Below are 19,596 nucleotides of genomic sequence, written 5' to 3' on the forward strand. Positions count from 1 at the left end.
ACTTTTAAGGATACACATTTAGTAAGTTTTGATACAGGAATGGATTATCAGACATCTGGAATGCCAGAAACAAAACCTTTCCTGTTTGGTCCCAACCTGGTCTCTATATTTCAGCTATCAAAACTCTAACTGGCTTTCTTTTACCAAGTCCTGGGAAATTTGGAGTAAAAATTCCACTTGGGAGATGTTTTAGAATAAAGCAACATTGAAGAGAAAAGAGAGAGTCAATCCTTGAATATATTTCTCACCTACCACTTGACAAACATTTCTTCATTTTGCTTCTTATAACATCTTTGGAAAACACCCACAGCCTCTCTCCTGAAAAGTACATTACTGCGCCTCCCTTTCGATATTGAAAAATCTCTTGTTCCATCACCAGTGTCTGAGTTCATTATTTTCTGTAGTTTCTTACAGAATAGGAGGATATGTGAAAGCACCTTCTATGCCTTTGCATATTGTTAGCAAAAGAAATCAAGGTTGAATCTTCAGAAACCATAGTAACTTAGGACCCCCACATGCTGGCTCAGTGTGCTGTGGACAGAGTGACGAGGAGAAGCTCTCAGACTGAGCGGGGAGTCCCCCGTGGTCCATCACGGACAGCTGGAGAAAAGCCAAGGTCACAGATAACATCTTATTGTAGCGCTACTATTTGATTTAAGAATATTTGGGGAGGAGAAAGAAAGAATAAAAATGTTTCCTGTCTCTGATTACACATCACATATGGTGGATGAAATTGGTTTTCTGAACATGTTCTACGGACCTTTCAATTATTTGGCTTCCTTACACATTAACAGGGAAATGAGATTTGACATAAATGTGTGTTTCTCGGAGGAATCGTCTGAGAAAGAAAGTAACTGTATTACCTCAAAAAGCTGGCTTTGAGGGAGTCATGTGATTCCTTTTTTTTTTTTTTGCTATTGTTCCTATTGTTCACTCTGTTCCTATTCTTTTCATCCCCAACCACTCACAGCGACCACCACTCATTGCCTCCTGTAGGCTGTGAAGTCAGTGGAAAAATGACGTCGTTCCCCGAAGCCACCTACATCGTTGCTTATACTTGTTAATATTTTCCCACATGTTACATTAGATTCTGCCAGCCTTAAGCTTCTCCTCCAACTCAATGTCAAGTTGCTCTTGGACAAAGGACTACTTCAAAGTCCCCGCCTTTCACCCCTGTAGTTAAAAGCTGCTGTTAATAGATGGAAGTGGGTTGAGGTAGACAACATCTGCTTTTAGGATCAAAGGGGAGACACACACATTTCAGACACGCTGTGGTTTGTCACACACACAAGAAAACGAGCTCTCAACGCGGTGTGTCAACATTAATTTCCATAGTTCTGTCATCCCTCTAATCACAACCAATGGGGTTAGACAAAAACACCTGCTGTCTTTTCTGTAATTCGTGTGGCAAATTAAATTCAAGGTAGCATGGCTACCCCACAACCGGATGTCTACCCAGGGGTCAGTCTTGTCAACTAGTCTTGCAATGTCAGCCATCAGTGTACATACAACGTTCTGAAGGGACTAGACGCGATTTCAAATGAACACATTTCCATTACTTTCTTAATGGATTTTCTGATTCAAAAATTGAGTTGCGTGAGATAAACATGAGTTTTTATTTATAGAGGAGACGCCAGAAGAGAAATTGAAGGGATGAGTTGAAAACACTGAAATACGTGGCTATTTGCATAGAAAATGTTTGGAATTCAGTCATGTTCGATGACTTTGCATGCCTCGTGTTTCTTGAGATTTCTGTGCACAAAGACAGGTGCCTGTTTTTTTGAGACAACTGTGAAACACAATGTTTTGGGTATAGGAACACCCAAATCCTCACAGCTATTCTTCAACTTCAAAAGATTATTACTTCCTTAAGTCAAGTTATAGTTGGTAAAAAGGCAACTTTCGCCGCTACTTTGGGTATTTAAACTCCTACTTCATGCAAAATACACTTGACCTTCTCAACTTAATGCCCCTATAAAACTAAAAGTTCTAAATCCTTCTGTAATTTGTTAAAACAGTTTCATCATTATGTGGGCTAAATCAATTATAGTTGTGGTATTGTAACAGGGTGCAGCCAAGAGGGGGGCCCCAAACAGGGATTTGTAATGGGGTCCAGAACTCAAGGTGTCCAGGAAATATTAGAAAAATATATATGATGTCCTCACCCCCACCAGTCTGAACTGTGGGAATGGGACACACAGAGCGGGGCCATTCAGAGCTGTTTTGCACAGCAACAGCTTTGCAACTAACCTCAGGCATGGTCATTTAACACATCTATAACCTTTAACTGGTTGCATAGATATGTTCAATAGCTGTGGCCATACTTTGAGCCAGGGGGATGGGAGTGACTTCAACCCATGATGTGACTGGGAGGCAACACCCCCTGGTTACAGCGCCTTCTCAAGAACTTGGAGATGACTGGCTCCATGCCATGGGGCCACACCTGCCCAGACTCACTCAGGCAGCCCAGGAAAGCTGGAAGATTACAGGAGTGCTGGCAGGTGTAACTGGTTGTAGGAGGAGTCGGAAATGGGGCTGCAGAGGAAGAGAACCATGTGGGTTTGGCAGAGCAGGGGCTCCACGGCTTTGGTGAGAGTCAGAACCATGAGGCTTTGGGGTGCTCCCTTTTGCCACGCGGCTTAGGAAGCAGGAGAGACTTTGCCTGGAAGAAAAGGGGTGAAAGGACTCTTGCTGGTGGGCCATGGGAAGGTGCCACATGGCTTTGGATTAACGGATTAACTGGAGATCCCGGTGGCAACACAGCTGATGGTGCCGGGAACCTGCATCACGGACTTCTACTTCTTTTCCTGAGATACGGTGCCCCGGACTGGGCAAAGGGAGAAGGAAGGACTGTGTGTGTCTCTGGGTATCCTGAAGGACTTTAACATTTGAATGAAGACATTAAGTCACTACTCTGAGTCTGTACAGCTTTTAAATGAATAATTCCTTTCCTTTGCACAAATCTCTGGCATTGAGAGACGTCTTTCCTCTGGCGGCGGCCATAGTGAACCTAGTGGCAGGGAGACCCCTAAAGAAAAAGGGGGGGTCTTTTTTGGTAACAATATATCATTCACCTACCTCCTAGGTCTGTTCTGTAAGAGTATCAATCTTTAAATATTTACACATATCTAGAAAATATCTACAAAAGTCCTACAAATATCTATAAATACCCTGTATTAGGACAAATATCCTCAAAAATCCTGTATTAGGGCAAACTGAAATGTGCACATAACAACACATGTAACACAATATGTATCTTTTAAGTTCCTAATGCATAATTGTTTAAAGCCCCTGAGAGGCAACATAGCTACTCTTTAGAAGCTTACATTCCATTTTTATTAATTCTCCACGTTCAAGTATAAAATCGTCAAATGCACGCAGACAGTAGAGACCCCACCTGAAGTTCCGGGCGTCCCTCGCCCAGCCTCAGCTCCAGGAGCCCGTGGGCGTGTCTGTGCGTGTCTCAAAGATTAAAACGTGAGGAGGACACTCACCTACCTAATCGCCATTGCCATGATCACACGCCAGGACTAACTGGGATTCATTGACAGTGACTAATACCCAGGCCATATTCCAATTTCCCTGAAAATCTAAAAATAATTCTTTTTAATTCTCAAAAAATCAGGATCCAAAGAGAGCTACTCATTTCATTAGTTTTGCCACTTAAGTCTTTTCCAGTTGTTCCTTCTTTGTTTATCCCGTGCTGTGGACTTTATTTTGAGAAAATGAGACAAGTTTTGTAATATACCCCACTTCCTGGATTTGGCTGATGGGTTCCTTGTGGTGCCATTTAACTGGCTCAACTATCCCTAAATAATTACCTGGAGACTAGAAATTGACAGCAAAGGTGTGATTACACCCAGGTGTATTGTCTTTGGGGGAAGACGGTACAGAGAAATCTCACAAGTGATTCCAAATAGCTACTGGCTTTTAGGTTTAAATTAACGTTCTGCCCTCAAATCATACTGCCCCCAAATTCTCTCTCTCTCTCTCTCTCTCTCACACACACACACACACACACACACGAGAACTCTGATTTCAAAGCAAACTCTAATTACCGAAAGCATATTCATTTACAAAAGTAGCACGTACAGTGTAGTCAAGACAATACAAGGGCATTCTGTCTGTCCCTACACGTCTGTCTCCTCCTGTGCAGAGGAGAAATAAAATTCCCACACAGCGGGAACTAGGCTAAGGGATGGGTCTGCAGCACACACAGCTGCTCCCCAAGGGCCTCCCCGTGCGCTCCGGGAGAGAAGACAAAGACACCTGAGATGGATTAAGCAGCTATTTCAGGCCCTTTACCTAACAGTCATTTCATGCTCACTTCTCCAAGGTAAACATTCTTGCTGCCAATTTTTACAGAGTACATCGCTGAGGCTCAGGGAGGCTCCGCAACTTCCCCAAGGTCGTACAGGTGATGAGCAAGTGGCCGAGGGGGGACGTGAGTCAAGGCTCTTTACTTCCGGGGCATAACCTCAGAAGTACCTCCCTAAGCACCATTATAGGAAAAACCCTTCCCGAAATAGACTGCTTTGTGTTTGTAATTCTTTCACTATAAAATACAGTTCCCTGCATCCCCAAAATTAGCTTGTAATTCAAATCAGGTAATTATAAAAAGTACGGTACCAAGACTGCCTATTATAACGGAAAGTGTTCGGTTATATTCCCAGCTTAACTACAAAGGAATGTGAAGTTTTCTTTTAATTTTAGCCTTACAATAATTACTTTGTATATAAGCAAACATATTTATTTATTAACTGCAGTTTATATTTTAATTTTGTCATAATGAAGTAATTTTATGAGGACTTCATTTTACCATGGCAGTTCGTGTTGACTGTCTACTGCATTCCAGGAATCTTTCCCAACACCTTCCCTTTATTAAGTCATTTAAAACTGAACATGAACCTGAGACAGGTACTAATATCTCCTCCACTTGGCAGACGAGGAAAGTGAATTGCAGTGAGGAGTGAAGTTATTCTGAACATGAACCCTGGAATGGATGAGCTGGGATCTAAATAGGCCATATGATACTCTTGTGCACTCCTTAATCCTGCATTCCCATAAAACCAGCTGCTTTTTAAAGGCACAATAAAAGGTAATGGTATTTCCTTCAGGTAATTAAAACTTCAGTCAATTCTAAGAGGCCCATCTATACATAAAAGTAGCAAGAGTTTGTGTCCGGGAAAGAGGAGATGGAGAGAAAAAAAATTATAGAGAAATAGAGAAAACCTAAATTAGCCATTCATTTATTTATTCAAGAACCACTTAGTGAGCTGAGATTTTTTTGTTTAATTCCTGGCATAGTACTCAATTCAAAGCTTCTTCCAACAGGCCATTCCATGCCCTCTCGGGGTTATTTGCCTGTGAGAATAGCTATGTCTCCGCATCATTCGTAATTGTTAAAATTGATCTTTTAGAATCTGTTGAAATAGTATGTGAGATCAGAAGGAAAAAAAAACAGAGAATAATTGCAGTTTATCCTTTTCTGATGTTCTGGTTTGTAGCTAAATACACAACAAAGAAATTCAATTAGCTACATGTCCATGTTCCCATTATTGACATTGAAAGTTCACATCTGCTACACATGAGTTCTTCTTGGTGGTTTCTAACCTTTTTTTTGGTCTTCTATCATTTTTTACAGTGCTTATTACCCACAGAGTTGACTTACACTGAATGCAGATGTCCATATTTTAGGTAACTTTCTTGTGTTTCGCTAAGACACATTACTGGGCAGGATTACAGAGGAACAGGAGGGCAGCCGTGGCAAGATTTAACTGTCGTTTATTTTGATGGATTACCGCCTAACATGTGTCTTTTTGTGTCCCACATCTTCTGGACGGGAGGAAGCCCCAGAATCTGGAATTAGCAGCATTGAAGATGGAGAACCTGGGGGCAGCCTGCGGCCACTCAACTGGGGCCCCCTGCAGGCCACCTCTGGGTATTGCCACGGTCCGGAGGTCAGAACCAATGCCTGCCCTCAGTGTCCCTGACCCTTGGAGAGTATCTATTTGTGGGCCTTGTCATTCTGCAATAAACTCACCCGTCAGTTTGTGACTCTGTCGAATCTAGCATGTAAATATCTCATTGCTGCATTTCCTTTTCCCTTCAAACGGCTAGATGGGATTCATTTCTATTTTTTTTAAATTTATTTTATCTTTTGAAGGCGTTCCTGCTGTCGCGGGCCATTATGAAAGGATATATTTTAAAAAACAAAAAGCCCAAAGGCTGGTGATGAGGCGCTAGTGACTCTGAAGCCTCACAATGCAGACACGTGAAAAGGCTCGCTCTTCCTCCGCCCTCCGCGGCGCTCACGCAGTGGGTGCGTGATGACGTACTCGGTTGTCAAGTTTTCCCATCCCGTGAAAGGGGACTAGGAAACAGTTCACTGTATGGGAGATGGGCACTAGGAAATACCACATGTAAGAAAGGAAACACCTAGCAGTTTCTTTGACGAGGACATCTAAAGACTGTCATCGAAATTAACGTTTCCTTCACGGCGAGTGTTTAAATACAACATCCCAAACCTTCTGCAGGATTTGCCTAAAACTGCATTCCAAAGATGCCAGTTTTAAAAAAATACCATCTGAATCAAGTAGGTACAGTGCTCACAATAATGCATCTCCAGGTGCACAGCCGCCTCCCTCCCCCCAGAAGACTAAGCTATGGCATATCCTAGCCAACTGAAATTAAACTAGGGAACATGCAAACAGGAGACCCTTGAGTATAACACACCATGTTGTCCTCCAAGGTGAAAATGCCTTGAAAGGAAATTAAATATGGAATGATCAGACGCATTTGCAAAGCCGAGAAAGAAGTCTTGAGAGACACCCTCCTACTGAATCGGCCGCACGCTGTGCTGGGTAGGAACTGGCATTTGCTTCATTAACAACCGGCTGTTACCGGCGTAACCTCCAAGAACATAACAAAGCGGGTTTCATTATTGGAAATATGGAGATAGTGAAAATGGTGTATTAACATTGGAGATGAAACAAAAATGGTAAAAATCAAAGCTGGATGAGTGTCAACTGCTGTTTAAAAGCAATTTGCTCAGAAAATCCTGTTGAAATGTGTCTTTATATGCATTTCTACCTAACAGCAAAGGAAAGTTCTATAAATGAATGCTAACAAGTGTTATTACCTTGTTCCCTTATTTTGAAGTATGTTAAAATTCATACAAAAATCTGAATTAGCCTACTTATAGAAAGGTTGCATAAACATAAATATGGAAGATTCGTGAGTAGGTACTTATTAAGTTGTAATTATATATCCAGCATCATCTTAGATAATATTATGTGAGGAGAGTGGGAAATTGGGGATTAAAAAATAAATAGGGGGTTTGCTATATGAATCCAAGTGCATATCACACTAGAAATGCATAAACATATGCAATAAACATATAATCTAAATAAAACACAGATTATAGGTTATGCTAGCGTACGGCAGCGTAGGAAGAAATTTAAGTGCCACGTGTAGGAGGGGTTATAAAAACACTCCCCTTGGGGGTGGAAAGACCTGAACTGAGGCTGGGGTTGGATGGGATATGGATTAAGTGATGGGGACTAAAGACGAGGGTGATGTCATTGGAAGAATAATACATTATACCAATTAGCACACAGTGGGGTGACAGCACTCATGTTTTCGCCAACTGCTGGTGGGCCCTCCCCACCTTAAGTCCCATTATCAAGTTCTGTCAGCATGGCTAATTGAAATCCTCCTGTTGTCGCTTATATTTTTTTTCTGCCATTGGGCCCACTGTTCATCTAACTACAAGGTCTTGAATCCATTCATCTGTTCATTTGCTCATTCATGTATTTATTCATTTACATAGTCACTGACTAGAGACAGATGTAGATGTTATAACGGGTTCTACAGTACCCCCCCCCCCCAATTCCTCCTGGAATATGAACTTATTTGGAAATAGGGTGTTTGCAATGCTGCATCGGGGTGGCCTCTAAATCCAAATATCAGTGTCCTTACAAGAAGAGGAGATGACACAGGACACAGGCCTCTGGAGGGAAGAAGGCCAGGGGACAATGGGGCAGAGACTGGAGTGGTGGAACCCCAAGCTGAGGAATGCCAAGAAATTTGGCAACCACTGGAAGGCAGCAGGAGCAAGAAATGATCTGTCCTAGGGCCTACAGAGGAAGTTCGGTCTCGCTGACACCTTGATCTCAGATCTCTAGCATCTTTAGTGTTTACAGAATAAATGTCTGGTTTTTCCTTCCTCTCCCCCTCCCTCCCTCCTTCCCTCCTTCCTTCCTTCCAAGCCACCAGTTGTGGCCATTTGCTTCAGCAGCCCTAAGGAAACTCACATAGAGATGTAGATAAAATATAGAGACAGATAAAAATAAACAGCACTTCGTCTGGGCCAGCACTAAGCCTAAAGATGACTGAGACTGAGGCCATGCTCCTCGGAGGCCAAAGGTCTAGGCTGGGAAACCTGGGCGTCAGCTTTGAATCCTCCCCCTGTTGGAACCCAGTCACCATGGGCCTTGAACCCGCCGGCACATTCTTGCCAAGTGAGCCAGGCTGCAAGGCTGCCCTGTCTCCTGACACTCAGCAGTTTGTGGAGCTGGTCACATGGGCAGTGAAGAGGTCAAGGCAATTCCAGCCTGACCGACCGGGCTCCCCCCAGGAGGGGCGCCTTGTTTATGATGGTTACAATGCTTGTTTCCCCGCCTCCCGAAGGTGTTGGACCCTTGGTGCTTTGCTGCTGGGCTTCTCCGCCGTGACAATAACCTACCCCCTGTACAGCTTCCAGCTGGTGCCCTGACATCGTCCCTGTGTGAGCTGGAGGCTCGGGGATCGATGCTGATGTTTACCCAGCTCTGCTGCAGTCCCTGAGCAATAAAGTCTTTTGTCTCTGACTGAGGAGTCGCGTGCCTTCGGTAAACGCCAATGAAAGGCAACAGGCTTACTCTGCAAGTAGGGTAACGTCTCAGAATCCTGCATAAGTCTTTATTCTTCCCCCCTATCCAGTTATTCACCAGATTTTATTGTTTCACTGTTTTAACGGTCTCTTACCCCTACTTACAGTGTCACCACATCTACTGTTTGGTTCATGAAAAGCTTATTTAAAAATTACTTTCTAAATAAACAGCACATCACTCAGCAAGAAGGGAAAAAATGAGCCCCCAGTGTGAAGCTCCCAGGGGCAGCGTGACTTGCCGAGGCCCCGCTGCCCGATTTCAGACAGCGCCCGGAAGTTGTATGTAATGGCTCGTCTCCATGCGCTCTCTTCAAAGCGTTAGCGAAATGCACTCACACCCACATATTTGTTTAATTCCCCGTTTAGAGAGTTGCATAAAAATTTGCCTAAGCCCTGTCCTTATGGTAATGGACAAACCCAGTAGAGAATTTCCAAAGTACCTTCAGCTCCCCCCCCCACCAGTGGTCTGAAGTCATTTAAATGGTCGATATACTTTATACAGTTTGCACCTTTCCTAAGCTCCTAAGCTTTGGAGGCCTGGTAGCCCTATCTTATGTTTTTATTCCTGGAGCCCAGCAAAAAGTACAACACTTAGAAACTGTTCTATAAATACTTATGTACAATGCAAATGATAATGTGATTCATGAAAATGATACACGGTCCTATTTAAAGAAATTGCTTCCATTTAAACAGTTTAAAAACTGCTTTAGAAAGCTCACATGTTTATACTCTCTGTTTAGGAAACAGTCTTGAACACACAGAGAGCATGGCATGTAACAGTGTGGGCGTTCACATGGATTTGACGCCATTCCCTAGCTTATTTGATGCCATTCCCTGACCTTGGTTCAAGGTCAATGTAGGAAGAACAGGGAAAAGAGAGAGTGGTTGCCCCATGCACGGGGTTGCCGTCCATGGCCAGAAACTCAACTCTGTGCCTTTCAGGAAAGCCAGAATTACAGTTGGAGCCTCGCTGGGATCCTTGCAGATACATGAATCCCCTTCTCGGAAATCATGAGAAAATATATTCCATCCAGTGTCGCGAGGGTGACTGAGGAAATTAATTAGTTCAGCGCTCACAACGGACCCCGAGTCAGGGAGCCCTGGAAATGAGGGCAGGGGAGGGCCTGGGAGATCACCTTGCCCAGCACCTTCCTGGGGCGGATGAGGAGATTGAAACTGGATGGGTAAGAATCATTTCCCCAGGTCGCACAGGTAATTAGTGGCAGAACAAGGTCTCAAACACGAGAACTCAAACTTCTGACGAGGGTCCTTTCAGCTGAATAAAGGTCACGCTGTTCCAAAACGTTAAAAAATGGAGAATAAAGAGCTTCTCTGTCAAGCGTATTCTACAAAAGTAAAAGTGAGGATGGATATATATATATATATATACACAGAGAGAGGGAGAGAGAATATATTCACTTTTTATACATTGTGGAATATATATATGGAATACAGATATGCACATATATCATGTTATGGAAAGGTATGTAGATATGCAACCATATCCTTGCTCTCCTTAAAAAAGCCCTTAAAGTCTCTCTTTGCTCTTTGTAAATAATACGTTGTACCTTTCATCTGAACAATCCTTACCGTAAGGACACTGTTGCTAATGATGAAGGCACAAGCCGTGAGAACGAAGTAGCTACTCAGAATATGTCACTGATTTTCTACACAGTTCCTCTGATTATATCTTACGGAATCTGCTACATTTCCAAGAAGGAATCTAACACTTGAAAATTAAATTCATGATGGGATGACGGAGACATTCACTTGTTTTTCAGTAGTCATTCTTCCTCCCTTTATGTAGCACTAATAACACAGTGTTCAGCTGAGCCCGTGGCCACTGACTCACAGGCTGTGTTTCCTGATCTTTCGTGCAGCTGAACGGACTTAGGAAGGAGTTCTGGTCCTGGGTTGTAACTGGAATGATGTGTTCAGCCTTCGGGCCATGCCTTCAAAGGAAAGAACTGGGCATCTCTTACATTTCTCCCTTCCAGCACACATGTAATATATGCGCATATCTGGATTCTATACATATATTCCATAAGAATGCCTTACGTCAATACGAATTCCAAAGTAAAAAGTATAAAATGCAAAATAATCTTAAAATCGTGCAAATGTGTCTGATTATCATTCATAAACATAAATACTTGAAAGCTCTGACTGGGTTGGGCAGGTCTACTCTGTGTGCACGGGGCCGTGAGAGTCGAATTTTCACTAGGCTTTCCGCTGTACACAGCTTGATTCCTGCCATCACATAAATGAACCAGGCTCGGTGCTATAGGATGGCATCACTCACAAACACAGAACCCCTGTAGGATCCTATTATTAGGGGAGGACTGAGATAAGAAACAGATGCGTGAGAAGGTTAATAACAAACGACCTCTGACCTCTCCTTCCCACTAATAGTTTTCTCTATACAAACCTATTCTAAAACATACCCAGCTCAGCTGATGATTTTTTTAAATATCTTTTTGAAATGCAAAGATAGTAATTTTATTGTCCACTAGATGAGGAATGCACGGAGAGGCATATTTTCGGCCGTCTACGTGCGAGTAAGCGTTAGCCTATAATTTCCGTGCGTAGCGCTGTGTTATTTAGCAGTTCCGGGGACAGTTGTAATCCACGCGGCGGGTGATTACAGCATTCTGTTCTTGAAGGGGCGACCACAAGAGCAGGTGCGGTTCCACGCGGACGGGGAGGGCGAGGGGCCGACCGGTGTCCGGAGCAGCAATCCTCCTGTGAAGAATGCGAATCCCGCCGACGGCCGAGGACACTGAAACCGTGGACCACGCTAGCAAACAGGAGGTGGCGTTTAGCTGCCTGTCGTTAGCAATCTTTCTTATTCCCCTAGCATTTCCTTCCAGAAGTCACAGAGGATTGAGAAGGAAATAAATTAATTCCATAGGCTGCCACGGATACCACTTGGAAAGCGATTGGCACGTTCTACCTCTAAGACACGGGAGAGAGTGAGAGGTAAATAACGCTGGGAAGCGTGTGCGTCGGCCAGAGCCAGTCCTAACGTGAAAGCAACACGCTGCACACAATCCCGTTCTTTAGAGAAAGATCCTCTAAGAATCACACATCTATGTCGGAGGCACGGGCTCATCTCCCTGGTCTCTGAACACAGGTCTCGGTGGGGCTGTGCTTGCACACAGGCGCTGCCAGGCCGGAGAACCTGGAGCAACAGCAGCGAGTCTTCAGGAAGGAATTCCGGGAGCCTGTCCAGAGAGCAACTCTGGTTCCGTCGTGAGGATTCCCGTCTGATTTCAGACGCTACTTGATCTCGCTAGTTGGCAGGTTTCTCTGAGCCAGTGAGCGTTGACTCTGATCTTTTCCGTCACAAACATTTTTGTCAAGGTCTTTTTTCAAATGTCCCCAACCTGGAGGCCCTGTGTCCTCATGCTGCCCTTTGAGCAATCAGGGGTCTAAAGTGGCCAAAGTCTCTGACCTCTGTTTGGTTTGTGGGCTTGTTTTACTCCATTGAAGTCTTTCATCAAAACTCGTTCGACTCCCTCTTGTAAGGCAATTGGCTGATTCCCTCGATGTAGGGGCCTCAGACCTTTGGAGCCAAATCCCTTTACCCTGAGCACTGGTGTCATCATCTCAGGAGAGGGAGTGTGTGCAGCGAGCGGTGAAAGGCCAGGAGAAGCCGTGGGCGGGGCTTGGCTGCCCCCAACCCTTCCCTTCCACTTCGTGTTTTCTGAGGCCTCACTACCTTCAAGACACTACTCTAGGAGCGCCCCACATACAATCTTCCTTAATTCTCTCAACAACTGCAAGAGCGTGGAAGTTTGGGGGCATCACCAGGCTGTAAGGGTCCCAGGCGGCCTCAGATGCAGACTGGACCACGTGACGAGTTCTTGCCGTGAGTTAGGAATGGGAGAGGGCACTGCTCACTCATCGAGGCCCTTCACGGACAGGTGCTGCTTGTCCGTCCACTCTCACGCCTTTCACTGGCTGGGTGTTGATGCCCCGGGTGACGTTGGAAGCCACTCATTGAAAAGGCAAAGCCTCCACGTGTCAGGACTCTGAGTGATTCCGTGGAGCACACTCACAAGGTCCCACACCATAAAATCCTGGGTCATGCATTCTAATTCTGCGAACAGCACCCTTGGGATTCTGATAGGGACTGCAGTGAACCTGCAGATCGCTTTGCGTAGTATGGATGTTTCAACGTGTTAACTGCCCCGTGAGCATAGTCAATCCTTCCACTTACTTGTGTCGCCTTAAATTTCTTTCACCGGCGTCTTACATTTTCCGAGTACAGGTCTTTTAACTCCGAGGTTGCCTTAATCCCCAAATAGTTCGTTCTTTTTATTGAATTTAAATGGGATATTTCATAGATGATGAGCACTCTAAAATGTACTCATATTATTAGTGTAAAGATTCTTATATAAAGATACGAAAATCTATTCCTACGTGTGATGTGTCTGGTTGGCAAATGGGGTCACCTGCTTTGAAAAAGTAATTCATTTGGGATGCCTTTTTTATGAACTACATTGTATAAACATGACCCAGACATAGGATTCTGTTTATGCATATACACCTAGTACTAAACTCTCGATCCTACTGTAAACATAGAAGTGAGTTTCAGATTAAACAAGAGATTGATTTTACTTACTAAAAAACTAGAAACTGCAGGACCAGACGTAATTTTGACAGTTTGCTCCGCCTCCCAACAAACCCTTTTAGCAAATTAACATTCTAAAATTAAGGCCAAAGGATATGTTTTCAAACCCGGTGAGATGAAGTGAACTGGGTTTCAAAACACCACTTCCATGTGGAGCTAGTCATGCGGCTCGGGGATAGCAGCATTAGCATTCTATGGAGTCGTCCGCCCCCACCCCCTCCCCCCGGACTGGAAAGCTATTCATGCCCACAGCTTCAGACATGTAGGGCTGCCAAGATTCACAGGTGCCTCCCCCGAGAGTCTGCCACCACCCCCCCCCTTAGAAAAGAAAACCCTCTATTCATGGGAGAAAGACCCTTAGAAACAAAGAGGCCGTTTTTCAAGTTCTTTGAAGCCAATTCAGTCGGGAGCCTCAGCAGTGGTACCTCCTCTTGACGGCAGGTGCAGAAGGACACACTGGCCCCCTCAGAAACGCCCGTGAAAGGGCCCCTTCGCGCCGGCATTTGAATGCCGGGTGTCTTTAAATGAGCCCTGCTTTTCCCTGAGCTTCCCTGTTTCAACGCACTGACCCTTCCGAGCCACGACTAGTTCAGTCTACGGATGAAAATACGGAATGCCATTTGGCCGCTGTCTCATGCAAATATTTCCATTGAGATATATTTAGAGATTTTGTATTTTTTTTTAACTTTTTTTAAAGATGTATTTATTTGTTTATTTATTTTAGAGAGGGAAGGGAGGGAGAAAGAAGGAGAGAGAGAAGCATCAATGTGCGGTTGCTGGGGGTCATGGCCTGCAACCCAGGCATGTGCCCTGACTGGGGATCAAACCTGAGACACTTTGGTTCACAGCCCACGCTCAATCCACTGAGCTATGGAGATTTTATATTTTAACTTATAGTTTACATATCTATCTCTATAGGTTTGATGTTTCTTATATTTAAACCCTCCCTTCCTTCTTTCTACTCTACTATCATCCTCCTCCTTTTAAATATTGTTTACTATTTTAGCTTACTTAACCTTTAGCTTAAACTTCGGTTTCCTCCTTTATAGTTTTAGAGGAATACCAGGAACTACCTCGTACTGTGATATTTAAGGAACGCAGACAGGTATGCACTGAGAAGAGACTGACACATAGTTGGTGCTTAATATGTGTTAGCTCGTAACCAGCTAACCACGGACAGGTCTCCGTAGCAATCATTGCCAGAGCTACCCCGCTTCACCGTGGTGTGGCTACAGCTCGGCATTAACGGGCACTGGCGTGTCCTCGGGCGTCTTCTCCGTTGGCTATTGGCTGGTTACTTCACGTGGACGTGGTGCATGGTGATTCGGTGGGCTGTGCCTCATCCCTGTTTGTTTCCCCCACTATCTCTTCCCAAAAATCTCTCCACATTCCTGCATATGGACCCAAATGATTTAATAACGTCCAGGGGATATATAATTTATTTCATCTAAAGAGGAATTTAGATGAGGTTATGAAACAACAACAAAAACATGTATTTGGAACATAACCACGTCTTGTCCTCCTTACGTTTTTAATTCCTAGTCGAGGGCGTGTGTGCTTAGCATAATATTGAGGAACCTATTTCATAAATATACATCTACCTTGAAATTGGGAGGCTTTCCTACAGCCTCACTACGGTGTTTTTGGGTTGTTTATTGCAAACTTCCCGGCTTCTATGAATTAATTTTATTTCAGCTCAGTAAAAGGCGCTGCCTCAGACTTGATCTTTTTTGTTGCGTCTGAGAAGCCTCCACGAAGCCTTCCTGCTGGGTTTAATAGAACAAGCACGACAGGCTGACCTTCATTTTCTCCTGTGTTCTTTTGTCACATCGATGTTCTTTTGTGCCGTTCTGTTTGTTGCTGTCTGAAGTGCATCTGGGTGGTGAGATAGGGGATTCTGATTTCAATTGGCATTGATTTTTGAATGTATTCACTGACTTTGTAGCTCGGAGCGGCTGCCTCAAATGAAGTCCTCCAAAGTTTTTTGTTGTCGTGGTTGTTTTTCTGTTTTGTCAGTTTTTCTTCCAATGTGATTGGGATTTGAGCTGGTCCGTATCTTGATAATCTTTAGCTTTTCCCTTCTTGATCTATAAAGTCGTTTGATGTTAGGAAGTGTTACCTTTGTTTAATGTTCAAGGAAAAGAACACTGGATTTCAGCCATGTGCCGTTTCAATGAATCGGTACATGTGTACATACCTGCTGTGTGTGTGTGTGTGTGTTTCCATATGCATAATACATACGTTTAAACACAAGGAATACATGTATGGCAAAAATAATGACGAAGGGAGGTGAGGTTATTTTTTTGCCCTCAGCATAAATAATATTAAACAAACTATGAAGATTAAAGATCGCCCACTGCCTTTACATGGTGTTATCAAATTAAGCATTAGATTAAATTTATCATGGAAACAACCCAAAGGAGATTTCCTCCCACTGAGTTGGGCGGGATTGATTGGACAAAGGCAGTGTTTGTCAGATTGCCCTGATTTTTCCTCTGTAGCACAACATCAAATTATTTCTTTTTATTAGCACAATCATTTAGGATGAAAAAGGGTTTGCGACAAATAGCGTCTTATCAATACATCTCCTAGTGACAGTTTGACATCACCAATTGCATATACACATTGAAGTCTCCAATGTCATTTGTATGAGAGCTGGCAGAAGAGACGTCCAGATAGTATGAGGAAACACTCTTGTTAGTCCTCTTTTGTGTGTACACTGTTACATTTATCACAGAATAAGGTTCCAGTCTACTCTAAGTTAGTCGGGTCTCCCTACGTCACGGTGTTTACTTTGGCTCCAACATTCTGGGGGGATGTGTTCCAGGGAAAGGCTCATGAGCAACAGAATTTGGTTTTGTAAGACGGAATTGTGTTCTGAGATAGTAAAATCAGGGCACAATCCCAGTAGTAAATGAGGTATTTCTTTTTGCAAGTAAACATGTGTTCATTTCTTCCATAATATAAGTCAAATCACTTAGGAGTGACTCAAATAGAAATGAGACTAGTTCTTAGCCCTGATTTAAGTCTATTTGAAAACTGAAATGGCACCCATTCTAAGAATTTTATTGTCAATAACATTATAAGATTTGGAAAAATATTTGTGTCTTGGGATTTGTATCGATTCTTACTTTATGGCCTACATACAAACCACTGGTACTTAATATAAAATCAGCAAAGCATCAGTGCATTGCCTTGCACTCTATCACATTTTTCTTTCTAAGACGTAACTTCATGGACCAATTGACCATCATACAAATGGATGCAGTTAGTGCAACCTTCCACCTCATGCAAAATATTGGCATGGAAATCTCAGAGCTCAGGTTAAAAAAATGAAATGAGACAATGTGTTAATATGCAGGGCCATATCAAGTTATACCTTTAGAGAGTTGAGGCAGTATAATCCTCAAGTTTTTTAAATATGGTGATTAAAATAATTATTTGCCAAGGATTGGTACCTGGCACTCAGAAAACATTTGAAGTTGAGAAAACAAAGACCTTTCTAAATCCTTTCAGCTCGAGGTAATAATCAAACAGTTTATGATGAGTGAGGTGGCAATATTACAACAAAGGATGATTCTAGATGCTCTAAAAAGTGGAATAAAAATGATGGTACAGTATTATTAAAGTGTATACTTTGCAAAGTTACTAGGCATTTTAGGAATTAAAAAAAATTTGTTCTGGAAAAGCCTTGTATGAACAAATGTACTTTTTCCTAAATGTGGGGCATTGTATTTTGCATGAATATATACATTATAGATTTTCAAGAGGAGCTTGTAAGAATTATAGTCTCCAAATTTGTTGAACCATGACTCATCTATGCCTTCTTTCTAGGAATAAATACTCTGATATCATATGTAAATCACTTTATCTGACCATAGTCTGTATTCATTATTAAAGAAACAACAAAATAAATGATTTTTGTTTGCCAAAATTATATAATGGTAGTACAAAATAAAAATCATACTCCCTGGTCACTTTTATTGAATGCATGAAAATTACTTATAAACATATCCTGATAGTAAATTAAAAGTCTCCATGTCTACATGCCTATTGTCTATAAACTCTACCGCAATGTATCTGCGCAGATTTCCATTTTGCTCGTGTGCCAAGGAAAATGTGATTTCCCCCCAGTGTTTAATAGCTATATTTACCTTAGGTTGCTGCATTTAATGTTATGCACTCGCATTTCCTTATTGGTTTATATAATGTCCCATTAAGACTTGGCAACAACATGTGCTTTCTCACTGCCTCCATCCCAAAGCCAGTTGTCTCCCAAACTGCCTCTCTCAACATTGTGCAAAAATGGTGCTTTGGATGATCATGTATATGCTCTAAGCAGACACAGACTTGGACAAAATCAGCTATCAAAACAAACGAAAACCAGAAAAGCAAACAAAGAAAAAAAACAAAACAAAAAAAAAAGCAAGCAAAGCAAAAGCCAAAAAAGCAAGGATGCTAGGCTTGGAGCAGCCTCCTCTGTCTCAAAGAAGCTTCGCGCTAGGGCGACCGTGTTCACCATCACGGGCAAATCTCATTGTTATACTTTCTGTTTACCGCTTCCAGGACTTACTAAGAATGGATCCAGGTTTTTATTAGATTTTTATATCCACTAGAAAGTGGTCCTATTCTTGTAAATAAAGAAAACACAGCTTGAGTTAGATGATGATATAAGAAAGACGTATTGGAAAGATAATTAGGTATCTTGTGTATTTGAAAGTGTAAAAAACATTGAAAGAGAATAAAATCCATGTTTGATTCTTTAATGCATTAAGAAAGACAGTTGATTCAAGATGCGAAACCCTATTTTTGCAGGAGATTAGTGAGAGGTTGTAAACCGGGATTCCAAAAGCACCAATCTCTCCGCGTTAAAACAAAATTAGAGAAAGATGTCATTGAAGAGGGGATATATGAAAAAGGAAAAGGATCAATCGAGAGAAAAGGTTAAAATGGACAATGTTTGGATATTCAGTAAAGAAAACAGGGAAGAAAGAAAGCAGGCTGGCGGGGCATGAAAAGGAACTATGGAGAAAAAGCAAATATGATTAAAAGGATTTATACATTATCCCTGTAGGTCAGATGTGGTAAACATCCCTCTCAAACACTTCTCCCATGAAAACGTTGAGACATCTCTTTTCTCGTGTGTGGCATAGAATTGTAAGTACTTGGTGAACATGCCTGAGATGGAGAGGAAGTTGGGTGACCACCTCAGCAAGACAGGTGCACTGCATCCAGGGTTTAAAAGACGGTTGAATACCCCACTTCGTGCTGGGTATGCATGCCCACTGCCTCACTGTCCACTGAGGAGGACAGGACTCGGGCACAAAAGAGAAGGACGGATAGCATGTCACCTCACCCTCATCTCAAGGACTTGGTGATACACAGGGACCGACTCTGATGCTGAGCTCTGAATACTTGCGCCCCTCCTCCACTTACGTGTCGGATCCCTACTCCCCAAAGATGGAGTTATGAGGAGCTGGGGCGTTGGGACGGTGCTTGGGTCGGTCGAGAGGGTGGAGCCTCAGGGGCGGGATTCCTGCTCTTATAAAAGAGATCTCTCCGGGCTCCCTGGCCCCTTCCACCATGTGAGGGCAAAGCAAGAAGTTGGCAGACCGCAACCCCAAAGAGGCCTCCAACAGAACCCCGCTATGGTGGCGCCTTGCCCTTGGACTTCCAACCTCCAGAACTTGAGCTCTTATGAGCCACCCAGTCCGTGGTGTTTTTATAGCAGCCCCAAGGGCCAAAGACAAGGACTCAGGTCCCTTGGAAAGAATGGGCGAGGCATTCATTTGTCTGCCTAGTAGAGAAACACAACAAAACAGCATGCCATGCATATTGTATCAGGTGATTCGATTTATATAGCATAGGAAACACTCTACATACCGTATTAAATCGTTGCTATATGCATCTAGAAGGCAAACTAAAGGATTCAGGAAAATATCAAAGAGCATTCATCAAATATTTATTGAGCCCTTGCTGTCTGCAAGTTTAAGAACTGTGTCTAGGAGCTCCAGCAGATAACTGAGCACTC

The 19,596-nt window shown here is 43.1% G+C and overlaps 1 protein-coding gene across 1 annotated transcript in view; it reads right to left on the bottom strand.

Moving 5' to 3' along the window:
- BRINP3 (BMP/retinoic acid inducible neural specific 3) overlaps positions 1 to 19,596 on the bottom strand; it is a 205,627-nt gene that overhangs the window by 9,788 nt on the left and 176,243 nt on the right. The window lies entirely within an intron of this gene.

This window comes from Phyllostomus discolor, chromosome 15 (assembly GCF_004126475.2).
Source record: "Phyllostomus discolor isolate MPI-MPIP mPhyDis1 chromosome 15, mPhyDis1.pri.v3, whole genome shotgun sequence".
Lineage (NCBI taxonomy): Eukaryota > Metazoa > Chordata > Mammalia > Chiroptera > Phyllostomidae > Phyllostomus > Phyllostomus discolor.